General features: G+C 46.8%; 1 protein-coding gene across 6 annotated transcripts in view; it reads right to left on the reverse strand.

Moving 5' to 3' along the window:
* Positions 1–5,513, reverse strand: part of MPP7 (MAGUK p55 scaffold protein 7) — a 281,685-nt gene extending 276,172 nt beyond the window's left edge. For 3 of the 6 annotated variants that reach the window (XM_090047425.1, XM_090047426.1, XM_090047427.1), the window contains exon 1: positions 5,296–5,511. The gene's annotated coding sequence lies outside the window, so the exon portion shown is untranslated. Of the gene's footprint in view, positions 1–5,295 lie in introns of all 6 variants that reach the window. The other 3 variants (XM_090047429.1, XM_090047431.1, XM_090047430.1) reach the window with 3 other exon arrangements.
* Between the last annotated feature and the right edge of the window lie 2,613 nt (positions 5,514–8,126).

An 8,126-nucleotide genomic window follows, 5' to 3' on the forward strand; every position in this document is an offset into this window, starting at 1 on the left:
AAGTAAGGAGGAGTTTTGACAGTCCAAACAGGACAGGAGACAAAAGTCAGCCATAAATAAGGTTGGAAGATGCAATCTGAAGACATTAAAAAAAAAACCTTTAAAAAAAATCTTCCTTTACCAGCTCTTGACAGTTGGACTATCTGAGACGAATTCATTTTGGGTGCCACCACATATACATCATAGCCATGTGCACCCAACATTGCTACATCTAAAAATACTAGCCAATTGCCCATCAAGAATGACTGGGAGGAGGGGGATGGAATGGAGTACTACCACCTAATGACCCATGCTGCCGCTCTTCTGCCTGTTGCAGGGGGCAAGGTAGGGGAACCGAGGCCAGCACTGCTGGCCCCGGCTCCCCCCCACCCCACCATCTGGTCCTCAATGTGGCTTGCAAGGAGCGGGGTGCCACCACCTAGCGCCCCATGCTGCCACTCTTCTGCTTCTTGCTTCAGAATCACAGCAGCACTCCCCCATGCTTGGAGCACTCTGATTGGCTGACAGACGCAGCCAATCAGAGTGCAAATAAAGCACAACAGACCGACAGACTGACTTAGGTTTTTATAATATTAAGATACAGAAACCTGTAAGAGGCAAGGATTTGTAGGATACCTTTTAATGAAACAAATACGACTATGACCTTTGACTGCTCTGGCATTAGAGCAACTGAAAAGGTCCATGTATTCTTTTATAGACTTCTGAGATGATGTTAAGTAGTCTATTTTTTTAAGAGGAAGGTTTGTGACCTCAGTGGCCACCTCTGGCCTTTGGAACCAGTCTCAGCTCAAATTCACAGTAAATTCTACGGAATTCTAAGTTCTCAGGTGTGAAAAAATCTTTGTTATGGATACCAAGACTGATAAATGATTTAGCAATGCTGAGTCTATATATTAATCTTTACACTAATCGGACCCCTTTGTATGTCTCCAATGGTAGAAAAGTTCCACAGGAAAGTGAAACAGACTGAACAAACTGCCACAGGCTATTGCCTCCGCTTCTCCCTCCTTTATGGATGCAGTGACACTCTGGCCTCAAGGCTCTATTGTACTATAAATTAATAACTGTGCCGTTTCAACTTGCACAAAAGGCATGCACCTGCACCAATTACCCTGCTGTTGGAGCACAAAGCTCCTGTATATCCATAAGTAGAATTCTCTCTCTAGGATCCTGCGAAGGAATGATCTAGGTCTCTTTCCCTACTAGAAAAACAACAAAATAACACAGCATGGACCCTGCTGGACACAATTCTCCTGCAAGCCCAAGAACTAGGACCACAAGAAAGCAACTGGATATATTAGAAGCTAATGAGTTCAGGAAACTAAACAACTTTTTTACACATTGCAGCTTGCAAGCATTTTCTGCAATTATTTAAATACAAGGGACCTTGGCAATTGCTCTAGAAGTCCTAATAAAGCAACTATGATAAGGGAATACTGTCTTGAAGCCTTGCCACATAGATTTCATAGACATCAGGGCTGGAAGGGACCTCGGGAGATCATTGAGTCCAGCCCCCTACCCAAAGGGCAGGAAGTCAGCTGGGGTCATAGGATCCCAGCAAGATAAGCATCCAATTTACTCTTGAAGGTGTTCAATGTAGGTGCTTGAACCACCTCCGCTGGCAGACTGTTCCAGACCTTGGGGGCTCGGACAGTAAAGAAATTCTTCCTTATGTCCAGCCTGAAACAGTCTAAGTGTAATGTGTAATTTCACCCTAGCAGACCTGTGAAGGATTAGGTGCTGTCCCACAGCACAAGGGCAGGGATCAATGTAGCACCCTCCCTGCCTTAATCATAATCATGAGAATATTCAATTCTTGGGGAAGATGTGTTCCTTTGAAACCTGGTTAGGCATTTGGACTGACATCTGTGAAATAAGGGATGGATTTTGTGATTAAACTATTCAAACAGAAGGTAAGACTGCACCAGTATTTGGCTCTGAAAAAAACAACAGCCAAGGCAGCCTGGCTGATAATCCAAATGTAAACTGGAGCACTGTTTTGCATGTAAGTCAGGTATTTGGACAAGCATACTTAGCACAGTAAATTTCTCTGGTATGTTTTGCAGGTAAATCCCTACAGATAATATTTTTATTTTAAGTTTACAGTTAAATTCAGCTTTATTTAAATATTATTCCTGCACCCTCCATGGCTGTTCTGGAGATAGGGCAACTGACAGCACTGTGGAGAAAGAACTGAATGAAGCTGAAACCAGCAAAATACCAAACCATGCAACAGTGCTTTAAGTTTACAAAGTCCTTCAGACAGTAATCCTTGTGAAGTAGGTAATTGTAAAATGTGACCTCAGCTGCTCTCAGACCTGCAAGCAGCCAGACTGACAGGTGACAGAACTAATAGACTGAACAGACAATGAAGAGGTGGCAAGAGCACTGCTCTGGGGAGACTAATTATATTGTTACTGCTGTTATACCAGCCCTTGCAGTGTACACTGGCATTGCTACAATAGAGTAAGAATCAGGCATCAGTGGCTAACCCTACTCAGAATAAAATGTCCTACCAGCATCAAAGAGAGGAAATGTGTATAACCAGTATTCACATGTGAAATATTGCCATTCTAACACTAGGATTGTCTACTATACATAGGACCAAATTAGACTAATTCAGCAAACAAGCCAAACTGGGTAGAAACCGAGCAACTGGAAGACAAGAAGATTAAAAAGTCAGACCTCAATGAATAAAAGTTTATAAAAGGGTCAAAGTGGCAGCTAGTAAAGTGAGGAAAGAGTTTCAAGCAGACTAGGGCAAACAGGGAAGTAATGCTAAGAAATTAATGATCATAGGAGACACTGCCAGCCCAAAATGGTTGATCAAAAATCAAAACTTCTACTAGCAAAGCTCAGAAAATCTGCAGAACAGGCACCCACCAGATCTCAAGTGCCTTAGAAATGCAGAACAGAGACTGACTTATTTCTACCTCTCAGCTGATGCAGCTCCTTCAGCAAGTCTTCCACACCTGGAGAGAAACTACTTCTATTGAAAGCCTGAATTCAAAAAAGGTTGTTTTGATCATTTCCTCCGAGAATCTTCCCCAGCAAAAAGCAGCCATCTCCTGACCATCCTGCAGCATACCTGCTGATGCCAATGACCAAAAACAAAATCTCACTGAATTCAAGGAAATGATTTTAAATGAGGTCTCAAGAATTTAGTTGGACTATGTAGCAAAAGGTGAATGGTTTCAGACAGTCTAAGATTAGAAACAGAGGAAGATAAGAAAGTAAAGAGTTTGATGCTGAGAAAAAAAAAAATCGAAAAAAAAAAAATCAAGCACTAAATTAGAAATCAATAGATGGAACTGCCAACAGTCTTAATGATCAGCTTGATTAGAAAGCTGTCACCCTCCAAAGTTATTCAAAAGCTAGAGGGTCCCGATTCTCAAAAACACCGTTCAGAAAATACAATTTCCATAACTGCAACTGGCTAGTCAACAGGTCTCAAATACAGGAGGGGTCCTATAAAAGCCGAAAAATCTACTAGAAAGTCAAAAAATTAGAACTAGATATATACCTTTTGCCCTTGTTTTCTAAAATCAGTCTTGATCACCATATTGTCTTTCTATGAAATTCCAATTTACTTTTACTGTGACAATAACCATCTCGTTAAAAAATAAGCTTCCAAAATCAACTTTATTCTCTTAGTAAAACCAACTGATCCATTTCAGTACCACATCCTCAAGCTCTGGGCCAACACCATCTTATTTCATGTTATGACCACACCCAGAAAACATTAGATCCAGAACAGGTTTCAACAGAAACCTGCATTGATTAGAACTTAAAAACAGGAGCCTGAACTGTGATGTCTGACAGACAGCTTTTGGAGACTACAAACATAAAAGGCATCTCCATGCTGGTGACCACAAATAATATGTTCATCCTTTCTGAACTTCAGAGTTTTGTACAATCCTACTGGCAACATTTAGTCCAAAGCTAAAGTAAATTCCAAAACAGAACAAAATGGGAAATAAGAGTTTTGATCCTCTGTGCTAATTTGAGACAAGTGTTTCATTTCTGACTCCAGAATTTACTCATAAAATAAAATCTCTATGTATTAGACAGGAGACAAAAAAAAAATACATAACACTGAAGATGCCTCACGTACCAAAAATACTAACTACTTAGTTTCACATCTCTACAAATATCTATTCACTTTGCTGGTATAGTAGTAAGTTAGATTTTCCAAACTGAAAGCCCTGATGTAAATGAAATAATAAAAAGGCCTAGATTTCAGTGACACCTGGGCAAGTGCCTGAAGTTTAGGAACTGCTGTTGTACTTGAGATGCACAGCAAGATTTGCAAGATAATTAAGAGTTTATGGAAGGTTTTCAAAGGTTTTAAGTATGAAGTGGGTTAATAAAAGTGTGTCACACACTTATCTTAAAATGTATATTCGCCATATCCTATAAAATACAAAATGCAAATAAAGAATCTGTGCGCTGAGGACAGGATATTTTTCATAGGATCGGAGAGAAGTAGGGCTGGAAGGGCCCTCCAGAGGTCACCTAGCCCAAACCTGTTTGGATCATCCCTGTCCAAACCATCCCATCCAATTGATCATCTAAACTCCACATAAGACAACAGCCAACCCTGACACAAGACATAACACCCTGAACTGCCACAGGTACAGCAAGGGAACCACGGCAGCAAACATCATTTGTAATGCGTTTCTGATTCAGTGAAAGCCAAAATATTTTAGACAGAAGTCGGGCTGGAGGGGCCCGCAGAGGACCTGCTGAGGCCAGATCATCCCTAACCAAATCACCCATCCTAAGCCTGACCCGACACAGACCCACCACCTCCCCGAGGGGAGGACGGCAGCCAGCGCCCTGCCCCTGCCCCTGCCAACACCCGTTGCGGCGGCGCTCTGAGCGAGCCCCGGGGGCCGGTGCCCACAGTCAGGCGGGGCATTAGCCCCGTCAGTGGAGACGCCGCCGCTCAGCATCGCCCGGAATCACTGCTGAGCGCGCGGTGCGAGAAGCCGCCGAGCCAGGCCCGCCGCCAGGCGGTCCGGAGCGGCTCCGAGCGGGCTGCGGGCCGGGGGCGCTGCCGGCACCAGGCGGCGGGACCCGGGCTGCGCGGCGGCGGGTCCCGCGGGTTCCCTCCCAGCCCGGGGCGCAGTCAGGGGCGCTCGGCAGGCGCCGCGCTCCGGGCTCCCCGCGCGTCCACCTGCGGCGCCGCCCGACTCGCACCTGCCGCCCGTGACAGATGCCATCTTGGCCGCCGCGCCGAGGGCAGCTGCCACCCGCCCGCCTGCCCCGGGCCGCTCGCGGTCCCGCTCCCACCTGCTCTGAACGGCGCGAGGCCTCGCGAGTGGCTGCTGCAGCCCGGCACGTCCGCGCAGAGCCTGTTGCTGTTGGTGCAGCCGCCGGCTGCGCTGGGCTGGGCCGGGCCGGGCCGGGCCCCCAGGGGCAGGGCACGGCGGAGAGTGCGGGAGAGCCCGGAGCGGCCGCCCTCGCTGAGAGCTGCTTCCCGATTGGCTGGAACAGGGAGCGGGCTGGCAGCTCCACCACCCCCTGCGTGGGGGGGCTTGTAGACCGGTCTCTCATTGGCTGGAAGGGAACGGGACCAAGCGGCGCTGTGATTGGCTGCTCGGGAGCGTCGCACCCCGCCCTAGCCGGGCCGTGTGACGCCAGGTGGGGCCGGGCCGGGCCGGGCCGGGGGGGTCTCGTGCTGCTCCAGTGGCGGCCGCAGGCGAGAGCGGGCCTTCCCGAGCGTCCCCCGCCCAGTCCAGAGGTGCTCCCCCGCCCTGCTCTCAGGCACGTGCCCGGCCTGTCCCATGCGCGAGGGCGCAGATACCCGAGAGCTGGGCCGGAGGACGAGTAGGGGAAGTTGTCTCTGGTGCCCGGGGCTTCGGCAGCCCGGGCAGGAGGGACGACCAGAGGCCCACGAGAGGGAGGCGTAGGGACGTGTCGTCCAACCTTTTCCAGCCCAAGGCAGGCTTACGTTAATAAACCGTTTCCGCGGCCCACCTGTTAAGGCATTCCCCGCCCTCCTCGCTATTGTAGCTCGTTGCTGTGGCACAGTTCTGCAGCGCGCCTCTTGGTTTCTGACAGCACGCTTTTGTTGGGAAACACTGGCGCAGCGGCAGTAAAGCCCCAGGGAGACCTGTGACCGGTATGGGATGGTTTTTGGGGCTTTGCTTGCCCTTCCCTGCAGCCGGGTAGGCCGGGGAGCTGCTTCTGGCACCCCTTGGTAAAGGACCTTCTTGCTCAAAAGGTGGAAGTGGCATGGGGAGCCCCACCACAAGGCAGCACTCACAGAGCTTAGCCAGGTGCCAGTGGCTCCTTCCTTGAAGTTGGTGACACAGGGCGAGTGCCCACGGGGCTCAGCACCCACAGCAGCAGGCTGAGGAGGGAGGTCCGAGCCCATTGCCCGCGTTTCTTCTTGAATCCAGCGACAGTCCTGTTGTGTGTGGTCATTGCTGTGCAAGCATGTGCAGGTGGGCTGCCGTCTTGCGGCAGGACCACCCCCAGTCCATATGGACTTGCACTAGCAAGGTACTTTGTTAATCTCAAAATAGATCTGTGCCCAGGCTCTGTGACAGCTTGTTTCTGATTCCCAAAAGTTTGTCTCCTGGTACAGCTCTTCTGCTCTGTTTTCAAGCAGCATTTTAATAGAGCCTTTAATTGTGACAAATTGGAGACAAATCTGTTGAGCTAGATTAACATAACAATGAATCTTTGTAAAGTCTCCTTGTTTGATATAGTTTCCACTCCTTTCTTGGGTCAGGTCAAACTCTTTTATCCAAGAATATATGTACTGCACAACTATTTTCTTTCAATCCAATCTGACATTTGTTCCTGATAAATTTTAAGATTCTTTTCTTTGGCAGATGACCCAGTATTACAGTCTCATTTCATTGACAGTTAGTCTTGCTCCAGATCAGCAAATAATTCATAATTGCTGCCTCCTCATCCATATCTTCAAAGAGCTGTGATGTTTGCCCCAGAAAGGGACACTTCTGAAAGAAAGTGGCTTGGACATTAGGGTTTATTCTGGACTATTCTCAAACATATTTAAATTTATGATTTCCCAGTCTCCAGAGGTGCTAGCTATCTTAAATAATAGTCTGGCTTTTGGATAAATAAGTATTTGCTGTATATTTTCATTACCACCTTTTAATAGATCCATAGTATATTAATTTAAATGTAAAATACCCACAAGATTAAGTAGATGTCAGCCTAATAATTTTTTCATTCATTGTTTTCTTTTTTCTTTTTTGTTCTTTTCTTAACTAAAACCACTGGAATTTTACTCCAATGTGACAGAAAAATGTGACTGAAGGAAACAGCCTGTCAGTACAGTGGCCCCTAATGCCATGTACACCTATGACCACTGTGGCAGACCTGGACATCTAACATTGGTCTTTACAGCCACAAGAGAAAATGCACCACCAGTCAGTAGAATAGCTGCAATATCCATCATCACTTGCTGATGAATGGATGTCATCCACTAGCTCAAAAAAATGATAACTCATTCGGTGAAATTAATAAAAAGCTTCTGAGACCTTGTATGCAAGCTTTCAGCTATTGTAGAAGAATTTAGAATTCCTGAAAATGGGCCTGCTAACAGACACTAAGCAACACAACTCCAGAAGATCGTGGTCAGACAGGAAAATGGATTAGGGCCACACAGTTCTAAATGTTATGCGCTTTCTCCAACTACTTTTTGGGGGAAGGATATAACTAGATATAATCATTTAAGACAGAACCAGAGATATCTAGTCTCCTTCCTACAGGCATGCATAGATCCCCTCAGAGAAGAGTCCACAAACACTTTGCTCATTGTGGCAGCCTGTAGTTGCATGATGATGAGGGCATATACTCTGCAAATTTAAATGATGGGTGCTCTGATGAGGCTTATTCCTCCATTGTCACTTAGGTAGCAGTGGCTAGATTATCAGTGGTACGTAATGGCTGAAACATGCAGATAGCTGGGAGTTTCAAAAGTGCCTAAATAAATGGATACGTAGCTTCCACTGATTTCAGTAGGGTGTAGGCCTGATGTCTTTTTAGATGCTTTAGACCAGTGTTTCTCAATCTCTTGGACCAGGACCCATCTGTAAACATGGATGGCCAGTCTCAAGCCAGTGCTCCTCACTCCTGATCCACTG

Source organism: Crocodylus siamensis, chromosome 5, assembly GCF_052110815.1.
Source record: "Crocodylus siamensis isolate JL-2025a chromosome 5, ASM5211081v1, whole genome shotgun sequence".
NCBI classification, from domain to species: Eukaryota; Metazoa; Chordata; order Crocodylia; family Crocodylidae; genus Crocodylus; species Crocodylus siamensis.